This window comes from Mirounga angustirostris, unplaced genomic scaffold, assembly GCF_029215605.1.
Source record: "Mirounga angustirostris isolate CCGP_5_RB_7025 unplaced genomic scaffold, mMirAng1.0.hap1 SCAF_10, whole genome shotgun sequence".
NCBI classification, from domain to species: Eukaryota; Metazoa; Chordata; class Mammalia; order Carnivora; family Phocidae; genus Mirounga; species Mirounga angustirostris.
Window position 1 is genome coordinate 83,433,237 of NW_026991718.1, and position 20,589 is coordinate 83,453,825.

The 20,589-nt window shown below is 47.8% G+C and overlaps 1 protein-coding gene across 4 annotated transcripts in view; it reads right to left on the reverse strand.

The window, feature by feature from the left end:
* FHL2 (four and a half LIM domains 2) overlaps positions 1-20,589 on the reverse strand; it is a 66,914-nt gene that overhangs the window by 21,964 nt on the left and 24,361 nt on the right. The window contains exon 1 of one of the 4 annotated variants that reach the window (XM_045885278.3): positions 10,978-11,116. The exons of 2 other annotated variants lie outside the window; for them this stretch is intronic. The gene's annotated coding sequence lies outside the window, so the exon portion shown is untranslated. Of the gene's footprint in view, positions 1-10,977; positions 11,117-20,589 lie in introns of those variants that run through there. One more of the 4 variants, XM_045885279.3, reaches the window with a different exon arrangement.

Genomic DNA, 20,589 nt, shown 5'->3' on the forward strand with positions numbered 1-20,589 from the left:
GGAGCCCGATGCCGGGCTCCATCCCAGGACTCTGGGATTATGACCTGAGCCGAAGGCAGACGCTTAACGACTGAGCCACCCAGGTGCCCCTGAAACTCACCCTTTCAACAGTTGTGATTTTCAGCGATACTTACAAAAAAAAAAAAATTAGCCTCGGGGCAGTTTGTTGTTTGAACGCATTTCACTTCCTTCAAAGTCCCCACTGTTGACCCCATCACAGAAAGCTACATGGGCTCTGGATCCAGGGTGAGCCGGCATTAGAGCTCTCATCCTGGCAGGGCTGTGTGTCCGCTTCAAACACGTGATGCTGCCTTACATCGTCCCTTTCTCGCTGCCCCCAAAATAGACAGGCCGGGATAGAAACAATATGTTCATTTCTGTAAAAAGATTTTCCATGAGCTCCCCTTTATGATGCATAAATTTGAAGAGTAAGAAACCACAGCGACCAGAGGGAGGGGGTGTCGGAGTTGGTAAACCTGAGACGCCAAAAGAACATTCCCCTTGACCTTGATGTGACATTGGGAAGCACAATCTGCCCTTGCACTAGAAAAACTGCCCTATGTCCCCGGGGGCGGATCACTTCTCCGCTATGAAAAGATTATCCTTCCGCTGCTCAGGTATTCAGATAGCAGGATAAAGGGGAAGCCTGGCTCCCAAGAACAGATTATCACGCAGTGGAGAACGCAGTGACCATGGTCAATGGCCCTCTAGAAAACACCTCAAGCCTTTCAGAGAGGAAAAGGAATGCATCTCCGTGCCAGTCATCCTGCATTTTTCCAGGGTGCGCACAGAGTGTGCAGGGATGGGGGTGGGGGTGGGGAATGAGGAGGGTGTGGAGGGAGGTGGGAGGAGCTTCTTGGCCTCAAGTGCTGTCCCCATACAAGCATGCTGGAACTGCTGGAAAGAATGAGGCCGTGGGCGTACTTGGTGGGCAGATGTGCCCCCGGGGTGTTAAAAACACGGACGCAGTCTTCTTCAGGAATATGTTCTCAAGTGGCAATATTTAATTTGCTAAAAGTGAAAAGTTTTACAAAGTGTTCACTAGGGAGACTGACTATGTAACTCTGAGCCATGTTTCGCGAACTCTAATTACACTTGGTTCGATGTTCAGTGCTTTCAAACCATTTAAGAGTGAAATTCCAGGATAGCCTGTAGTGTAAATAAAATATTGCTGCCTGGTTTATGATAACAGCAAATTTGATAGTGTTTATTAATTTTGTGCTCTTGTGTATACAAGGTTCTGAAAACGGTAAGCAAAGAAAGAAATATCCTTCAAGCCTCTGTACTTGGTGATTTCTGTGTTTATAGAACAATTTTTTCCAAGAGTATTAAACATGCAGCTGGACCCATGTGGCAGGATCTAGCCTTCTAAATTGCTCTTCCTGGAGTTAAAGAAAACATTGTCTGGACATTCTTGTGATAACATTACAAGATGAGGCTCTTGTGCATTTGAATTATTCTTCTGAAACCCACTGTATAAATATCCTTTGTACTCAGGCCATCTCGGGTTGCGGCAGTTATGTTGGCAGAAGATTCAGTGTTTTCCTGTAATTCCTTAGTTACTGGTCCTTGAAAGTGGCAATTGTTTATGTCATCACAATTGAGAGCTGTCTTTCCAACATATACATTTTTCCAATAAAGGCTGCCATTTACCTGTGGGGAACCGGACACTGATTGCCTGTTCTTCTCACAAAAGTAAAAGAATAGTGATTTGAGAATTTGAAATACGAACAACAAAAGGAGACAGAGCTATAAAGTAGAATTACTTTATAAATTATAAAGTACAATTCCTGAGATTATCTACAACTACCTCGTTTTATGGATGGAGAAAGCAGGGCCCAAGAATATTAGTGAAAAAGGGCGCCTGGGTGGCTCAGTTGGTTAAGCGACTGCCTTCGGCTCAGGTCATGATCCTGGAGTCCCTGGATCGAGTCCCACGTCGGGCTCCCTGCTCGGCGGGGAGTCTGCTTCTCCCTCTGACCCTCCCCCCTCTCATGTGTTCTCTCTCATTCTCTCTCTCTCAAATAAATAAATAAAATCTTTAAAAAAAAAAAAGAATATTAGTGAAAAAAAGAAGATCCACGTGAGCATTCCCCAAAAAAGCAATCTTTTTTGCAATCTAAGTCAAAAAGTGGTTCCGTGGGGGCTCAGACAAAGTACAGATCCTGCTAGGGGAGGGATACAGACTGTACCAGTCATCTCTTCAGAGACCATTTCTATGTTCTTGAGCCAGTGAAACAGGTGAATTTTTTCATCAACGTAATGATCACGATGTTGCTCGTGTACCTGGCATCTATGTGCTTTCTACCTCCTAATTCCACGGGACTGGGGCAGAAATAATCTACGGGAATAAACTCGGAGAACAAGGAAGCCCCTGCATCGAGTCAAAGTATGATGGAGGTTCTCTGGGGACAAATGTCGTCAGCCCTGACGCCTCCTCCCTGCAGGACTAGTGCGGTGGCGGCCACCCGCCCAGAGGGGCTGAATGAGAGATTCTCCTGTCGGTGGAACTCTCTCCCATCTGGTTCCTTATCTTCTCTAAGAAGTCACTGCAATTTTAAGGATTGGGAGAGCACTTCTGTCAAACAAATGTGTTCAGGTATAAAATGAGCACCCGTCACTGAGGAGGAACACGGCCGAATAACGCCTGATCTGAGAAGGTCCTCTTCAGGATTCCCAGAGAATTACCTGAAGCACAGATCCTGAGAGTCAAAGGAAGTAGACCAAAAGCTAAAATGAAAAACGAGGGCGCCTGGGTGACTCAGATGGTTAAGCGTCTGCCTTTGGCTGACGTCATGATCTCAGGGTCCTGGAATCGAGTCCCACATCGGGCTCCCTGCTCCTTGGGAGCCTGCTCCTCCCTCTGCCTCTCTCTCTCTCTCATGAATAAATAAATAAAATCTTTAAAAAAATAAAAAAATAAAATAAAATGAAAACGAAGGGCTTCCCTTCTGTCACAAAGTATTTAACACCAAGTCTTTCTTAAGCAGATGCTACCAAATAGAATATTCTTTTTTTAAATGTGTGTATTTAAACTTATATTATCAATTTTAAGCTTCTTTTTAATGGGAAAAACATATCTATTGTCCTACATTAAAAGGTCCCCATGACTTTGCATTTTTTAACCCTACAGAACCCCTGATTATTTATTCATTCCAGAAGCATCAGAGCTGGAATTGTCAGATGGTATGCAAAGTGCTAGTGATACAAAGATGAATACGATACAGGCCCTCCCTGAAGGGACTTGTAGTCTGGGAGGAAAACCGATATCCAGTTGACCCTTGAAAAACCAACACCTGAGCCATCAAAAATCCACATACAACTTTTGGCTCCCCCAAAACCTAACTACTAATAGCCTACTGTTGACCAGAAGTCTTGCCAATAATACAAATAGTCGATGAACACATACTTGTATATTTTATGTATTATACACTGTATTCTTACAACAAAGTAAGCTAGAGAAAAGAAAATGTCATTTAGAAAATCAAAAGGAAAAGAAAATACATTTACTATAGTGTACTATGTTTACTGGGAAAGAAATCTGTGTGTAAGTGGACCCGCGTGGCTCAAACCCCTGTTGCTCAAGGGTCAACAGTGTGTCAAACAGACTATAAAGCTCCACACTCAGGGCACTGACAGAGAGTCCTATGGGAAAGCAGGGCAGGCTCCCCAGAGATGTCTCCCTGCACTGGACAAGGATAAGCCAGGTGATACTGCGGGCCGGCGGGCAGATGGCAGAGGCGTAATGAGGAGCAGAGGACGATGAGCACAGGAAGCTGAGAAGGTAGTCAAAGAAAGGAGGGCCTGTACTCTCGACCGTGAACTTGGCTCTGCCCTGTAGACAATGGGTATCATCATGAGGCCCAGCTGAGATGCCACGTGGGGGTGAGGAAGACAAAACTCAAGGACAATGACTCTTTAAACATGTTTCCAGGGTATCGGGGTCTACTTCTGAGTCATTTCTTTAAATAAAAATAGGACATCTTGGATCCGTAAGGATGCTCTTTCAACCTGCTCCAGTACTATCGCCTCCCCCGTCTGAAGCTCCGCATCCTCCTGACAGGTTAGCCCAGGGTCCTGTCCATCATGTGGGACCCAGAAGTGCTCCGAGAAGCGAGCCGCGGTGTGCAAGGAGGCACCTGAGCACGAGGCGTGGCTGCTGACTTGCTATTTCCTTGAACCGACTCCAATGACGGTGTCCTGGAGTTCTCCTCCCTGAACTCCCTGCCTGGGGCTAACTCAGTCTCTGACGTCATTCCCCCTCCGGCTCTGAGCAAGTAGGATATTTGACAAAGCTGGCTAGTAGGGGACAGGGGGTGGCTCCAGGCCCCCATAACTGCTCTGGGTGAGGTGAGCCCCGGGGCACCGAGGGCTGGGCTGCAGGCGGGGAGGCACCGGACTCTTTCTCAGGACTCTTTCTCAGGGTCGGGGTCTCCGGAGGGCCCGGCTTTGGGGCAGGTAGAAAAAGAAAGGTTCCCAGGGCCCTGGAGCAGTGACGCATAGGCTCACCTACCAACAACATTACTATTACTTTACGTCCCCAGGCTTATAAATGAGGGTTATTTTTATCTGTAGATTTAAAAACCGTGAAACAAAGTTCAAGCGGGGAGCGGGTGGGGTGGGGTGGGGAAGAGTCAGAGCTGGGCACACGGAAGAGAAGCAGAGAGAATGGGAGAGGAAAGGAGAGAGGAAGGAGAAGTAGAGGGATGGAAAGAGGCAGGAGAAAGAAAGGAGGGTAAAGAAGGTAGAAAGACACAAGAACGCTAGGAGCCAGAAGCTCATGCATTTTCTTTTCCTTTTTTTTTTACCGGATGTCTTGGGTATACAGGGAAGAGGCTGGCCAGCCCATAAGTGCGAGGTACCTGGCCTGTCCTTCCCAGAGGGAGGCCTGGTGGGCCCCAGGGGCTTGTCTAAAAAGGCCTGAGTTGCAAAAGAGGTCTCCCTTAAGCATTGTCTTCAAAGCTCCGTTCAGATACTGACTTTGATCTGACCCCAGAGATACCATTTTCCTCCTCCTCCTCCTCAAGACCCAAGTATTTCTATCAACCCTGCTTTATAAGCCGTTTTTAACGTAGTCCATTCTTAAAAAGAAATCTGCAAATATTCCCAAATCCTTCCCACAACACGAGCAACAGCGTCAGTAAGTCAGTCTCTGCTGAAACCACATCCACCTTTAAATGACCCCGGTGGGAAATTCCATTGCTTATCAACAGTCAGGACTTTTTGGAGAGAATTCAGAAAATCAGCCCGCTGCATGTGGGCTCTTTTCAAAGAATGTATTTAAAAATGCAATATTTTCATGACACCATGCGACACCATGACCACCTGTGTCCCCCACTGAACCATAAGCGCCGTGAAGGTAGGCATATTGCGGGGGTCTTGCCATCAGGTGATAAACACAGGGTCAGCCACTTGATAAATACTTGTGGAATGAATGGACAAATGGATGGGGAGTACAAACATGTGGGCAAAAATCAAGAATGAAAACGAGGAATGTTTTATGTGAACCATCCCCTTTGCATACCAAACCTGAAATGTAATGTGGTTTGGCATCCGACGCTCTTAAAATTTCTAATGTAACAGACCCCGAGCTTCATTCCTTCTGCTGTGTCTCTGGCCTCTTTTCCCCTTCCAGATAAACTGCTGCTTCCACAGTGGGTAGACTCTTTCTTATTGTGTTTGGACTCTACACCCCTGTGAACACACAGCTGGCACCTCTAGGAGAGGCCTGGTCAGGTCAAGGAGCAAAAACCAGCCAGATGCTTCCAAGCATCTCTGTGAAGAATGTGCTAGATCCCCTGACACGCTCCAGATATCAAGGAAAGGCCCTGGATGTTCTGCAGGGACGCAGCTTGCCTATAAATCCAACATCCTCTGACCAAGGGCTTGGGCTCTCACCCCTGCAACTGTAGCTGGAGAGTAGCCCGCACGCTTTGCTTTCCTGTGCACAGATGTGTGGACACACAAACAGGGCTCACCTCTAACACTCTATTAGTCTAGCTAAACTGTTTCTTTTACATAAAAATTCCAGTGAACGAAAGAGAGGTGCAAGTTCAAGGAGTTTGCTATTTTAAAGAATATAGGTATGTATTTAGAATCAATTTGAAATTGATTTTTTTTAATTTTATTTATTTATTTGAGAGAGAGCGCGCGAGAGATCATGAGTGGGGGAAGCAGCAGATGGAGAGGGAGAGGCAGACTCCCCACTGAGTAAGGAGCCCAACACGGAGCTCAATGATCCCAGGACCCTGAGATCATGACCTGAGCCTAAGGCAGACGCTTAACTGACTGAGCCACCTAGGCACCCTGAAATTGATTTTTAGATGCTTGGTAAGATGTAAGATTGACGAGGCCTACTACTATGTGATAAACGTCTAGGATTAATTTAATGAGCCTTTACAGAATATATGGGCAGGGGTCAGCGATGTTTTATAATTTGGTATAGAAACAGGTAACTTTCTAAAACTTAAAAAAAAATCTTGATCTGTCTCTGATGGTTTTATGAAACATTCTGTGTTGAGGGGCCCCTGGGCGACTCGGTCAATTGGGCGGCCCGCACTTGATTTCAGCTAAGGTCATGATCTCCAGGTCCTGGGATGGAGTCCCAACGTCGTCGGGCTCTGTGCCCAGTAGGGAGTCTCCCTCTCCTTCTGTCCCCCACCCTGCTTGGGCTCCCCCCCTTTCTAAAATAAATAAATCTTTAAATAAAAGGGAATGTTTTGTTTGAGACAACGCTTGACTAAGGTAAACCACTATCTTCCAGATTACCTTTGGAATACTGAATAATGAAAAGAAATGGGAAAATAATAAATGCAAAGTTTCTGACCTTAAGTCCATGAATACAAGAAGGATGATACTGGTTTGATGTCCTATAGCTTTTAAAACCAGTCAGTAAGAATGTATTGAGTAACCACTATTCTCCACGTACTGTTTTAGGTAGTGGGTGGCTGGACAAAAACATAGAATCTCTAAAAGAGTTCCAGAATAGTTCTAGCCCCAAAGAATTTAAATCACCTTTAAGATACCATCTTGTCATTTAATCTCAAAACATGTCAGTTCAGTCAACGAAAGACAAGCATAATTATGCCGCTAGAATGGCGGGCTGACTCAGGCTCATAAATCACCCCAGTGAGGGGGTTTTGGGGGAGGCCCCACCCTATAGCTCTACCACCACCTTCCTGGGAACATGTGAACACATTATTTATGCTTTGTTTCCACAGGAACAAAATGAAATCTGCTCACTCTCTCTCATCGGTCTCCCCCAGTCTCCAAAAGGCAGCTCACTGTTTACTTTCTGTCTGCCTGGCCTTCCATCTGCTATGAGCCCCAACTGGCCTCTTCCTATGGCGACACCCAATGTCCATGATGGGCTGGCCTCTTCCTTCTACCGGTCCTGCTCCTTCATGGGGCTGCTGTAGCATCCTTCTTCGGGATTCTGCCAGGACAGGCTTGCACATCTCCGGCTTCCTTCTTCATTGGCTCGCTAATTCTCATTGGCTCCAAAAGTTGTATCATCAAACACGGACAGAACCATTTTCTTTCTGACTGGAAACCTAAATATCTCCAGGCTTCAAGGATGCCCTGGGATATTCGTTTTCTTTACCCCCAAAACAGGGCAGCTTCTTCTCTTACTGGCACAGACATCACCTGCCTCACTTAGTACCACGAGCCTAAAGATCCTTAAGCCGCAGACTGACTCAGGGCAGGAAACGTACGGATTACGAAGGCCAAGGATGAGTGTGATGACACGTGATGTCCAAGTGAGAACCACTCAGGACAACTGAACTAATGGTTGAGACCCCGGAAGCTGCCCCAGGCTTCTCATTAGATCTCCAGGAGGGGGGCCGTATTTTACAGCAAGAGGAAAGGCAACACCACCAGTGGCCAAGTAGTCATCGAGTCTTTAAAAAGCAAGACGGATCGCTGGTGGGAGAATTTTTTTTTAAGATTTTATTTATTTGAGAGAGAGGGAAAGAGTGAGCGAGGGAGCAGGGGGAGGGGCAGAGGCAGAGAATCTCAAGCAGACTCGGTGCTGAGTGCGGAGCCTTGACACAGGGCTCAAATTCACGACCCTGAGATCGTGACCTGAGATGAAACCAAGAGTCAGATGCTTAACTGACTGAGCCACCCAGGTGCCCTGCTGGCAGGAGAATTTTTAAGCAAAGTTACTAGAGAACTGTATTAGGTTCTCCAGAGAAACAGAACCAATAGGATATATACATATGTATACATACATATACACACATACATACACACACGCATATAAAAAAAGAGATTTGTTACAAGGCATTGGTTCACACTATTATGGAAGCTATTAAGTCCCAAGATCTGCAGAAGGCCTGAGAACCAGAAGAGCCAGTGGTGTAAGTTACAGTTCAAAAGCCAGCAGTCCTGAGACCCAGGATGAGCTGAGTTTCAGTTCGAGCCCAAAGGCTGGAAGGACCAACGTCCCAGCTCTGCAGTCAGGCAGGTGGAGTGCCCTCTTGCTTAGTTTTCTCTTCAATCTGAGTCTGAAGGCTGTAAAAGACTGATATCCCAGGCAAGAGGAATTCCCACTTGCTCAGCCTTTATGGTCAGGCCTTCAACAGACTGGATGAGGCTCACCCACATTGGGAAGGGCAATCAGTCTACAGATTCAAATGTTAGTCTCATCCAGAAAAACCCTCACAGATACACCCAGAAGTAATGTCTGAACAATTGTCTAGACATCCTGCGGCCCAGCCAAGTTGACATAAAATTAACCATCATAGGGGCCAAGGTCAAAATCCACAACTCAAGACAACAGAGGTACCTGGTGACTCACCCCAAAGTCACAATGCCTGCTTGGTCTCCTGGAAGACTAGGCTCTTGGTCACTAGAGAAGAGCCTGGTCATTTTGCTCAAGGTAACCATGTTCAGGAAGTGGCTTCTCAGGATAATTCCACGTGATAAATGGGCTTTGATGGAATTCTCATAATAAAACTACACAGCAAGTATCCAATATCTCTTTTTGTTCACTCAGGCTCAAGGAACTTTGTATCTCATGGCATCTGAGGCAGAGAGAAGCTTACTTACTCCAGCCCCCTTGTTGACAAATGAAGCCGCCCTAGCCCAGAGGCTGGGTAATGCATCCTTAGATGCAGAACAGGGATAGAACCCAGGCCTCCTCAGGCGCCTGGGTGGCTCAGACAGTTAAGCATCTGACTCTTGATTTCGGCTCAGGTCATGATCTCATGGGTCATGAGATCAGCCCCATGTTGGGCTCCTCACTCAGCAGGGAGTCTGCTTAAGATTCTTTCCCTTTCCTTCTGCCCCTCCCTCCCCTCGTTCTCACTCTCTCAAATAAAATAAATAAATAAATAAATCTTAAAAAAAAAAAAAAAGAAGAACCCAGGCCTCCTGATGTCCAGCCTAATTATTTTTCAAAATCCTATAGGGCTTTTTTTGTCCACAACTCAGACTTTTTTCAGTACTGGAGGTGGTTTAACAAGCAACTGTGAGTCAAAATATGCAGCAGAAGTCCTCCTTGAAATATTCAGGTATGTCCCCAGTACTTGATGCCAGAACTGCAAGAAGTAAATGGCCTGTGTTTCGAACACAGGTCTCCTGATTATAAGCCCCACCTGTGATTTGTTACCTCCCAAAATAAGTGCAAGGGAGTGCACACCATACGTGCACATCATGGAAGGCAGCTGTATACATTTCATTTACACTGGGTTAGACTATTTCCAACGGAAACCCAAACTGGGATCTGAAAAGAGGCATGATTGATTCTTAATTTAAATAGGAAACCACATTGAACACTTTCTTCCCAAAATTTCAGGTATGCTAAAATATCACCCCGGGACACCACTTAAGAATCAGAATTTTTCTTGTTTAAAATAAGCCCACATTTTTAAATCTGATGGTTCAGTCTTTTAAGTTCTACACGAGTCAATGCCTGAGGCCACATCGGGAGCTCCACACCTTTGGACCGCAGGGAAATGCGCTGGACACCCCCACAGGCAGATGGCAACCGTTGGCAACCGTGGGGCTCGCGGCCGGGACAACTCGCTCACACTCCCGAGTTCTGGCCCCCTGGAAGGGCAGGGGCTGTCACTTCCCCGCGCTGGGACCTGCGGCCAGCCTTTGCCCAGGGCTCTCCCGTGGGTGGCAGTGGCCCGGCTCCCACCCCGCGGTAACCAGCCTGGCCAGGACCCGGACTTCGGTCTTCCCTCCCGGCATGGGGCGGTGGGTCCCTGCCTACAGCGCCCCCCCCGGGCTCTCCCCAACACGGTTCAGCTCCCCTTCCCCCCGGGTCTCCCCCAAGGCTCGGCTCCCTTCTCCCCGAGTGTCCCCAAGGTTCAGCTCCCCTCTCTTGGGCTCCCCCAAGGCTCGCTCCCCACTCCCAGGTGTCCTCACAGTTCTGCTCCCTTCTACCCTGCCTTTCTCCGGGTCTCCCCTGCGACTCCGTTCCCCTCCCCTCAGGTGTCCCCACGGTTCTGCTCCCCTCTGCCCGGGTCTCCCCCAAGGCTCGGGTCCCCTCTCCTTGATGTCCCCACAGTTCTGCTGCCCTTACCCGGCTTTTCTCGGGGTCTCCCGCGCGGCTCCGCTCCCGTCTCCCTGGGTAACCCACGGATCTGCTCCCCTCTCCCAGGTGTCCTCACGGTTCTGCTCCCCTCTGCCCAGGGTCACCCCGCAGCTACGCTCCCCTCTCCCCGGATCTCTCCAAGGCTCAGCTTCCCTCTCCCCGGTCTCCCCCGCACCTCGGCTCCTCGGTCTTCGGGTCGCCTCCAAGGCCTGGCTCCCCCTCCCAGGTGTCCCCACGGTTCTGCTCCCCTCCGCCCGGGTCGCCCTCTCGGCTCGGTCCCCCTTTCCCAGGGTCTCCCCCGCATCTCCGCTCCCCTCTCCCGGGTCTCCCCCATGTCTCGGCTCCAGTCTCCCCGGCTCTCCCGCGGCTAGGCCCCCGGTCCCCAAGGCGCCGGCTTCCCGCGGGGGGCGCGGGGGGAGGGCACTCACCGTGCGGCGCGGGCGGGCTCTGGGGACCAGGCGGGCGTCCCGGGGCGAAGGCGGCGGCGGCGCGGGGCTGCGGCGGGGCGGCCGTCCGGGCGGAGCGCCGCGGCTCCCGCCCGAGAGAACCCCCGCCGTGTCATTTGACCATATAAGGAGACGCACGCCTCCGAGACGCCGGCGGCGCGGGCAGCGGCGTGGGGGCGTGGGGGCGCGGGGGGGCGGGCGCCCTTCGGCCTCCCGGTGGCCGGGGCGCAAGTGGACCCCGACTCTTTGTGTGCTTTGGGCTCCGATCCCCCTGGGTCTCTAACGCGCGGGGGTTACCGGAGCTCCGTGCCTGGCGTGGGCTCATAGGACAGAGTTGAGGGCAAGGGCCGTGCGCGGGTCGCTGCGGCCGCCACCCAGGGTCTCCCCACGCCGGGGCGGAGTGGCAGGGGTCTCCCCACGCCCGCACTCTCCGCCCGGGTCCGGGGAACGCGACGCCAGCCGAAGCCCGAGAACGGGTGGGGGCGGGCTGGGGTGCGGAACCGGGACCATTGATCCGGTCTTGCCGCGGCAGGAGGCCAGGGCCTGGGATGTATGTGCACCGTGGGCTTCTTCGCCTTACCCCGCAGACCCCTCTCTGTCCCGAAATGAGCCGAGCAGATGGCTAGAGCGAATGGATAATGCCAGGTTCTTTGTTCCCCTAGGCTGGGGCCAGAGGGCTGTTCAGAGGTTCTGTTGTTCCCTCGGGGCGAGAAAACAAAGGTGAGCTGCAGAGAGTGCCTCCCGCACTGAAAGCCCAGCCCCTGGGCCTGAAGCCCACACTTGGTAGGGACAGATGGCACCCCTCAACCCGCAGGAAAGCGGGCATCAGGATAGAAATGTTTGCTCTCGAGTGGGTGGCAGCCTGCCCTGCCTGCCGACTCGGGGGAAGATGAGCGGAGGGGAGGATAGCAGAGGGAGAGCGGGAGTACCGTGGGCAGGCATGTTATATTTAACAATCAGTGGGCCTCCCAGAAGGAAGAGCTATTTGATTCTTTTCTCTTGGTTGATGCTCAATGTCTGGGGGTATTTGAGACTCTCTGTGGGTCTCCATCATGGAATCACAGAGAGTCATACTAGCTACACTCATTGAGCTCTAACTCTACATGTTCTATCGTTTGAGTCTCACCCCTTGAAGATAAGGATTAATACCCCCGTCTTAAGGTGAGGAAATTTCACCTTAGAAATTTCTCAGAGAGATTTGTTCAAGGCCTCCTGAGAATAATTATGCCAGCTGGGATTTGACCTGGAGTCTGTCAGATGCCATGCGAGTAGCTCGCAGGGCAGGAAATGCCCCTCATCCCACCAGTCACTCCATTGCCCTCCAGAGCGCTGAGACTGGCCACAGCAGTGAGCCCAGTCAGAACTGGATGTGCGGAACCCAGTCTTCCTTCCCCCATTCCTCCCTGAACCTCACAGGTTCTCACCAAGGACAGAAGTGTGGGCTCCAGACCTGCACTCCCACTCACAGTCAAAGCAGGCCAGTATCTTGAGCAAAATGTGTGTAGACAAGCCTTTTCCCTCTGACAGTTATCTAGATTTGTTGTCTGTATAGTTGCAAGTTACAGAATGATCTTCCAGAGACAGAGAGGGAGAGCTGAGGGGGGGGATCAAAAGGCTTAACTAGCTGCAATGAATAGGGTGGACTTGAAGAGATTCTGAAACAAAGAACACACCATTTCAAAAATAAATTTTCATGAGACAGTTTGGGGAAGTGTGACACTAACAAGATAGTGGATGACATTGAAAAGTTATTATGAATTTATTTTAGGTGTGATAATGAAATGGTACACACACACACACATTCTTAAAACCCTTAGCTTTCAGAAATAATGCCAAAATATTTACCAATGAGATAACATTATGTCTGAAATCGTTGCAAAATAATTTGAGGTGAGGGGAATGAATAGGGCCAATATATCTATATCTATCTATCTATCTATCTATCTATCTATCTATCTATCTATCCATCTATCTTTATGCCCATATATATATTTATATATGAAATAATATCAGTCATGGATTAATGACAACTGGAAGTTGGGTGACAGGTGTGTAGGGGTTCATTATACTAGTCTCTTTCCTTTTGTAATGCTTGAAAAACTCTGTAATGGAACATTTTTTAAATTACAAATGCACATACCATTTGACTTTGACCCAGCGCTTCCCCTTACAGGAAATTATCTTACAGATAGACTTGCTCATGTGTAAATTGATAAACATACAAGAGTAGTCCTTGTGGAATTCTTCATAATAGCAAAATATTGGAGCATGTTATATGTTCATCAACAGGGACTAGTTAAATATTGTATGGTACATTTTAGAGTTATTTCTATATGCAACTGTTAAAAAGAAGAAAAGAAAAGTAAATAGTAACCAAATATTTGTGTTAAGAAAGGAAGGGAGGGGGGCGCCTGGGTGGCTCAGATGGTTAAGCATCTGCCTTCGGCTCAGGTCATGATCCCAGGGTCCTGGGATCGAGTCCCACATCGGGCTCCTGACTCAGCGGGGAGTCTGCTTCTTCCTCTCCCTCTGCCTCTCCCACTGCTCATGCTCTCTCTCTCTCTCTGTATCTGTGTCTCAAATGAATAAATAAAATCTTAAAAAAAAAAAAAAAAGAAAGGAAGGGAGGAAGACAATATATACATATACTAGTGGTTGCCTCTGGGGAGATCTGGGGAGCTGGGGGCCAGGAGTGGGAGATTAAGTTTTACTCTATACCCTTTTGTTTCTTTTAAATTTTGAACTATATAAATATATCATTCATTCAAAAAATAAAAATATTTTAAAAATTAAAGCAACACATGCTCTTTTAAGACAAATAGGTAACAAAGTTTGTTAAACTGACTTTATAGAACATCAAGGAAGTTTGCTAGAAATAGAGGCAGAAGGAATACAATTCTGAGCTGAATGGTATGCACTTTTGGGAACAATTTGAATCAAAGGACAAACTATTTTAAAATTAAAATTTGGGGCGCCTGGGTGGCTCAGTCGGTTAAGTGTTTGCCTTTGGCTCAGGTGATGATCCCAGGGTCCTGGGATGGAGCCCATGTAGGCTCCTCTCTCACTGGGGAGTCAGCTGGAGGATTCTTTCTTTCCATCTCCCTCTGCCCTTCCCCCTGCTCATGCTCTCTCTTTTTGTCTCAAATAAATAAATATAATCTTTAAAAAAATAAATTTTTAGGAGCATCTGGGTGGCTCAGTCTTGATTTCAGCTCAGGGCCTGATCTCTGGGTAGTGGGATCAAGCCCCACTCAGCCAGAAGTCTGCTTGTCCTTCTCCCTCTGCTTCTTCCCCTGCGTGCTCGTGCATGCGTTCTCTCTCTCTATCTCAAATAAATAAATACACACATAAAATCTTTAAAATAAAATAAAATACATTTTTATAAGATAGTCTGGTAAAATGTATTTTGAAGAGTTCTATCTTTTATACCATTGTATTCGCAGGGCCTAACTATAGCGCATGGCACATAGTATGTACTTAATAAAAACAGATACTGAATGAACGGTGGATCACAGAAGACTTGCTTAATATGTGGCAAATCTTTCACTTTGTAGTTGATTACTTTACAGTATAGCAGATAAATATTATAGAAAATAGAATGCTATGACAATATAACTTGATCTCTGGAATCAGGTCTGGATTTGAATCCTTGTCCTACCTGGCCTGGGACTTACTGAGGTGGCCTCGGGCAACCGCAAAATCTCCCTAACCCTCAAACTACTCATATGTAAAATGGGTGAATAACATATACTTTGCAAAATTCTTGGGAAGATCCTTCGAGATGGCTCATGTAAATCGCTAAACAGTATTAATGAAGTCCTTGGCACATAGTAGGCCCTCAGTAAACTTGAGCTTTTATTCCATGGGTATTTTGTTTGACAGTAAAGGGGAGGTGAATTCAGAATAAGAGGGAAATGTGAAGGTGGTGAAAAGTTACAATTTTCCAGTTATAAAATAAGTAAATCCTGGGGAGGTAATGTACAGCATGGTGACTATAGCTAATAACACTGTATCGTAGATTTGAAAGTTGCTAAGAGAGTAGATTGTAAAAGCTCTCATCGCAAGAAAAAAAATGTAACTGTGATAGATGTTAACTAGACTTATTGTGGTGATCATTTAACAATATCTACGATTATCGAATCCTCATGGTATGCACCTGAAACTAACATAATATTATATGTTCATTATATCTCAATAAAAAAGGGAAGGAAACGGACTTAATTCTCATCAGAAGGAAGGATTAAAGTTGAGATTGTATTCTAAAGATAAAAGATTGTCTTTTTGACAGAAAAATTACCTGCTATGGATAAAAGGTTAATTCGTGGAAGAAAAGAAATTAAGAAATTATATTTCCTGGGAAGGGCATAGAGGCAACTCTTACAGGTGATTCAAGTAATTCAAGCTTCTCTTGTTAATTTCAATTCTGTAATTCCCCCACCAGCCAGCATCAGCCTGACTTCTTCCTCTTTCATGGGGGGAGGTTTCAGGGATGGGGTAGCTAAGAAGCAGGAAAAGAAAAGGAAGGCCATATGGCATAGGACGTGGTTCTCAAAATGTGATCCTGGACCAGCTGCATCAGGATCACCCAGAAACTGATTAGAAGTAAAACATTCCCTGTGTTTTAACAAGCCCTGCAGGTAATTCTGATGACTAATTGTGCCTTGAGGTAAAATACTCCCCAGGGCTTCCAACTCTGGACTCAGTAATTTACCAGAAACCCAGACTTAGTTCCGGGGGTGGGGGGGGAGGCATGGAAACAGATACACTAAATACAGACTGGGAACTGGAACTCTAAAATCCAATTACAAGTATTACTTACTCTGCCGGACACTTCACGGGAGGGAAGCACAGGTAGAAATGAACTCGAAAATCCAATCACAAGTATTACTCTGTCTGGTACTTCATGGGAGGGAGACACAAAGTACAAAACTTACAAGGTAAATCCTTGCAGCCTGTGTGTCACTGGTACCAAAGCTGAAACCTAATTCTCTCCTCCTGGAGGCCCAGAGAGGAAGACACAGCTTCTAGAAGCGTGGTCAGACCTGGGGTGGGGGGACAAGGTGGGCAAGGGGGCGGTCAGGCCGGGGTCTCCTCCTGACCTTGGCCACCTGGCAGGTACTAGGAGACCTCACCAGCACCGGGAAGAAAGGGAACCCATGAAAACAGGGGCGGAAGTTCAGATGTCCCCATGTCCCCTACCCTAACTGACCATTTTGATGAGGATTTTTACAGCACTCCTCCCATTTCACGAGCAGAACTTCTCACAGGCAGCTCTGCCCACTCAAACCTGGGGCAGGAAGCTGTTGGATGATTTGCCCTTGATTCAGAGGTAATCATTCTTAATTGCCTCAGATAGTTGGAGGGTGAGTGTCTAAGATCATAAAAGCTGGTGGTAAGACCTGAGTTCTTGCTCTGTTCCCGGGAAGGGCGCAGGGTGGGGGGCAGGTCTGTGCACGCCTCCCCATGACACAGCACCACCCCAGTATGCTGGCTCAGACGCCTGGGCTCACTTTTTCTAAAAGCACGATTTGCCTGGGTGGAGAGAGAACATTTCTATCAAAGATGACCATGCAGACAGAGCGCTCACCTCCTGTGCCCCTGAGCTCGGTGCCAGTGTCCCCTGGAGCAAACCGAAGGATCTTGGTCTGGTTACAGCTTTGTTCTTGTAGGTGCCCAAATGTTGCCCCTGTGCCTGTTAAGACTTTCAGGAAAAGCCCAGTCTTTCGGGAGATGCACACTCTTTGCCTCCCCACCCCCTTTTGCTCTGGTTAGGGGAGAAAAGCTTGGCTCTTTCTTAAGACGCAGAGTTTCCATATCCCATTTCTTTGTTCTTTTTTACAAACTGATTTAATGGATGCAAATAGTCACCACGTTCAAAACCTCAAAATATGCCTGACATCGAGCCAAATCCACAAACAACTCCATGATTTTCTGAATCTGCCATCATTGGTTAAAGCTGATTTGGAGCATTTCATACAAGTTTCCATTGTGGCTTTGATAAGTCATTTAAGAAAGGTTCTATCTGGCAGCCTCACGGCCAATAAAATGAAACCATTCGCACTGCGGTTCACTTCTGTGAGGCTCAGAGGCCAGTTGTGGATCAGGAAATGTTGCTGGACTATTTCAGATGAAAACAATTTCTCAAGTGGGCCCTGGAAACGTTTGCTTCTTCTTTGAGATCTTTTTGTCTCTGATTTCAGCCCTTTTCTGCAATAACCCGGTCGCTTCTCTGTTTGCCAACAGTTTTACTCTGTTTTCCCTCTGTCTGCTTTTCCAAAACCCATTGAAAAGTGTAAACGCCCGAGGTCTGCGCAAACCTAGCAAAATCCTATTTTGAATGAACCATGTTTGCTCCCTAAAATCCCTGAAGCGCTTTTCCGGGTAGCCTCTGCCAGTTCTTCCTGGAGTCCCTGAAATGGGAGCATCTCATGCCCTCTTGGTTCTCAGAATGTGGATTTTGAACCACACTGAAGTCACAAGTATTCTTTGTGAACTGACTTTATGAGTCAGCACCGCAACTTTAAAATCCCCAGTGCGCCGTCCCTGCCCCTCAAGTCCTTTCTGTACTACTTCCACTTGGATCAGGGTCCTTAAGAGAAAATCTAGCTAGGAAGAGCCTGGGCTGCCAGGAGGGGAGGGGAGCACTGGGCTCCAGCCCAGGCACCCCTGTGGAGCTGTGTGTGTGCACCACCCACATGTGTGTCCTCTTTACTTAACCTCTGAAACAAAGGATGGCCTCTCTTCTCACCTTAAAGGGTTATTTGAAATTATTTAGTCCTTCTTCAAGTTATTTTTATGGTTAATCAATCCCTGAAAATTTTCCAAAATGTCTCATACCATAGAAATGATCGTGCAGTGTGGTAGGTGAGGTTCATGTGACAAAGAGCTGTACTTTCTGTTGCTTTATGTTCTGCTAAGAACACAAGTGAAGGGCTGTCTTCTACCTGTTTCAGAAGGTGCTTTAACATGGGGCCTGAGAGTCACGGCAGAGCTTCTGGGACAACCAGGCTTTGCTGGACAGCATTGCAATGGTCCCTGATGGCTGGGAGACCAGAAAAAGATTTTCTAAAATGTCTGACCTTTGCAGGATGCTGGCAGTATGATTTGCCCCCCAAAGAATCTTTTCAAATTCTGGGCCATCCTAACCGCACACATATTTTTGGAAACTTCTGCACAGTTAGAGATGCTGAGGAATGACTCTGTAACTCTTCCAGATTAGTCATTGCCTCCTGCAGGGATGGAGGGACTCCAGGGACAAATCATTGTCAGATACCCAAATTATTCATTAGTCGTCCTTAAACTCAGTAAATCCCTCTTCCTTTCCCTGCCTTCCTGCCTCTCTCTCTCTCCCTCCCTCCCATTCTCTCTCTCTTTCTTTCTTTCTTCCCTCCTGCAACCCCCCCCCGCCCCCGCAGTCTTTCTCTGCTTTCAGTTCTACAATCTGAAATTACGCTTTCCCCTTGCCAATGGCCTTACCACAACCTGGCTCCTTGACCTTGTTACCATTTTAGGGACCCAGTTCTGTCTCCCACCCTGTCTGTGTGGCGTGCCCATTTCCCTATATCATCACGGGTCCCTTGAGTTTCCAGGTCAGGCTGAGAGCAAAGGAAGGAAATGCTTGGAGGTTTTCTGTTTTGAGAGTATGTTTGGAAAGTCATCAAGTCAGGAGAACAGGGGCTTCCCATGTAAGTCAGGAGGTCCTTGAGACCCCTTCCCACCCGGTCTCTTGGCTCCTGCATGCTCCACCTCTGCCCCTGAGCCAAGAGAGTTTTCCACACTCTGTTCAGCCCCCTGAACTCCTTCTCCCCTGCGAAGGCTACCTCGAGTACCCATCCCTTGTTTTTGACCATTCCATACTGTCTCATCTTTCCCTTGTTTATAACAACAAATGAAAGAGTGGGAGTCCCTTCTGGGCAGGGTTAGACACATTCATTTCTGTATTCTCTGCATCTTGGTCAGTAGTCTGAATTCAAATTGGGTATCCTGAAAATGCCTAAACCAAGATAGGGCTGTCATACAAGGGCTCATATGGGCCTACTTGAACCAAACAAATCAACCCTATTGCCCATTTGGGCGGTTCCATTATCTGGGCTTTGCACGGAGATCTGACTTGCAAGCACTTGCATTAAAGCTCAGTGGAGAGGCGCCTGGGTGGCTCAGTTGGTTAAGCATCTGCTTTCAGCTCAGGTCATGATCCCAGGGTCCTGGGATCGAGCCCCACATCCGGCTCCCTGCTCAGCGGGAAGCCTGCTTCTCCCTCTGACTGCCGCTCCCCCTGATTGTGCTCTCTCTCTCTCTCTTGCTCTCTCTCTGACAAATAAATAAAATCTTAAAAAAAAAAAAAAAAAAGAAAAGAAAAGTGGAGGGTCTGTCCTCTCCAGCAGGGGGAGAAGGGAACCAGGAGCTGTTCTTCCCGCATTAGCTGGAGTCCCCCCAGGAGTACCTTCCATAGGTACTGTGAGCAGGAAATCAGGCGGCAGGGGTCAACCCATGGACCTTCGCACTTCTGTCTCTGAGTGTCTAGCTCTTCCTGAGGAGGGGGCTGCCCCAGATGGGCCCCTGCCACCCCCTGCCTGGGCCCTAGGTGCAGAAGGCAGCTCCCTGAGGGAAGACCTGGAAGTGGTCATGCCAACGGAAGCCACAGCCTCCATTTTTAGCAACCAAATGTAATGAATTCACGTCTTAAAATTATGGCTGGGGCATGCCTGACTCACTATTAAATACTTTAAGACAGTCTGTCTGTCCAAACGGGAGCATACAAAACAAAAATTCTGTCTCCCGGGGAAACTGGTAAAGGTCTGTCCTCTGCACCTGCATGAGTGTGTCTGGTGGGCCATTTGTCAAAGCAGGTTTAATTGCAGGAGCCTCTTTAGTGATAACAGCTCTGCTCCAGCCTCTGAGAGGGGCATCCTGACCCCCAAAGCGGGCTTTAGATCAGTAGGCTGCAGAGATGAGCCCACGTAGGAGCACACAGCTCATCCCTTTCAAACCATACCTGTTTTATGGTGGAGTTACTCAGAAAGAAAAACTGGTGTATTTCCCTCATTCACGCATATTGTTAATGGATAATCCTTCCCAAAGGTAGACCAGATTCCTAAGCTTGTACTTGCCTTCACCGTGGCCATCTGCACTCCCAGAGACGACTATGCAGCTTTCCAAGTCATGCGGTCCTAATTTTGACTTGCACATCACCAGGCAGTAAGAGCGGCCATCCCCTGGCCGAGATGGGGACCAGCACCCTGCTCTTGCGAACCATGCTTTCACTTGGGAGAAGCACCGTTTCACGTGGCCAGGTGGGCTTGCCGTGAGGACTCCTTTACTTTGGATGGGTCTTTCTTGCTCCCTTGCAAGGGGCATGCACAAGCAGAGGGAGGGCAGAGTCCTTGTTTGAGCAGAACTAATTGGGCTGATAGTCAATGAATGTAAACTTGACATCCCAGATTCTGGAATGCAGAGTTCAGAGGAGCTATCGTTCATTATCACTGTTATAACAAATGTTTTCTTTTCTTTCTGTCTTTTGTTTTTGATTGCTGATATGGTGGCATTTTTTGTGTAGGAAAGTGAGGTGGGTGTGAATTTAGACACAGAGTCTTT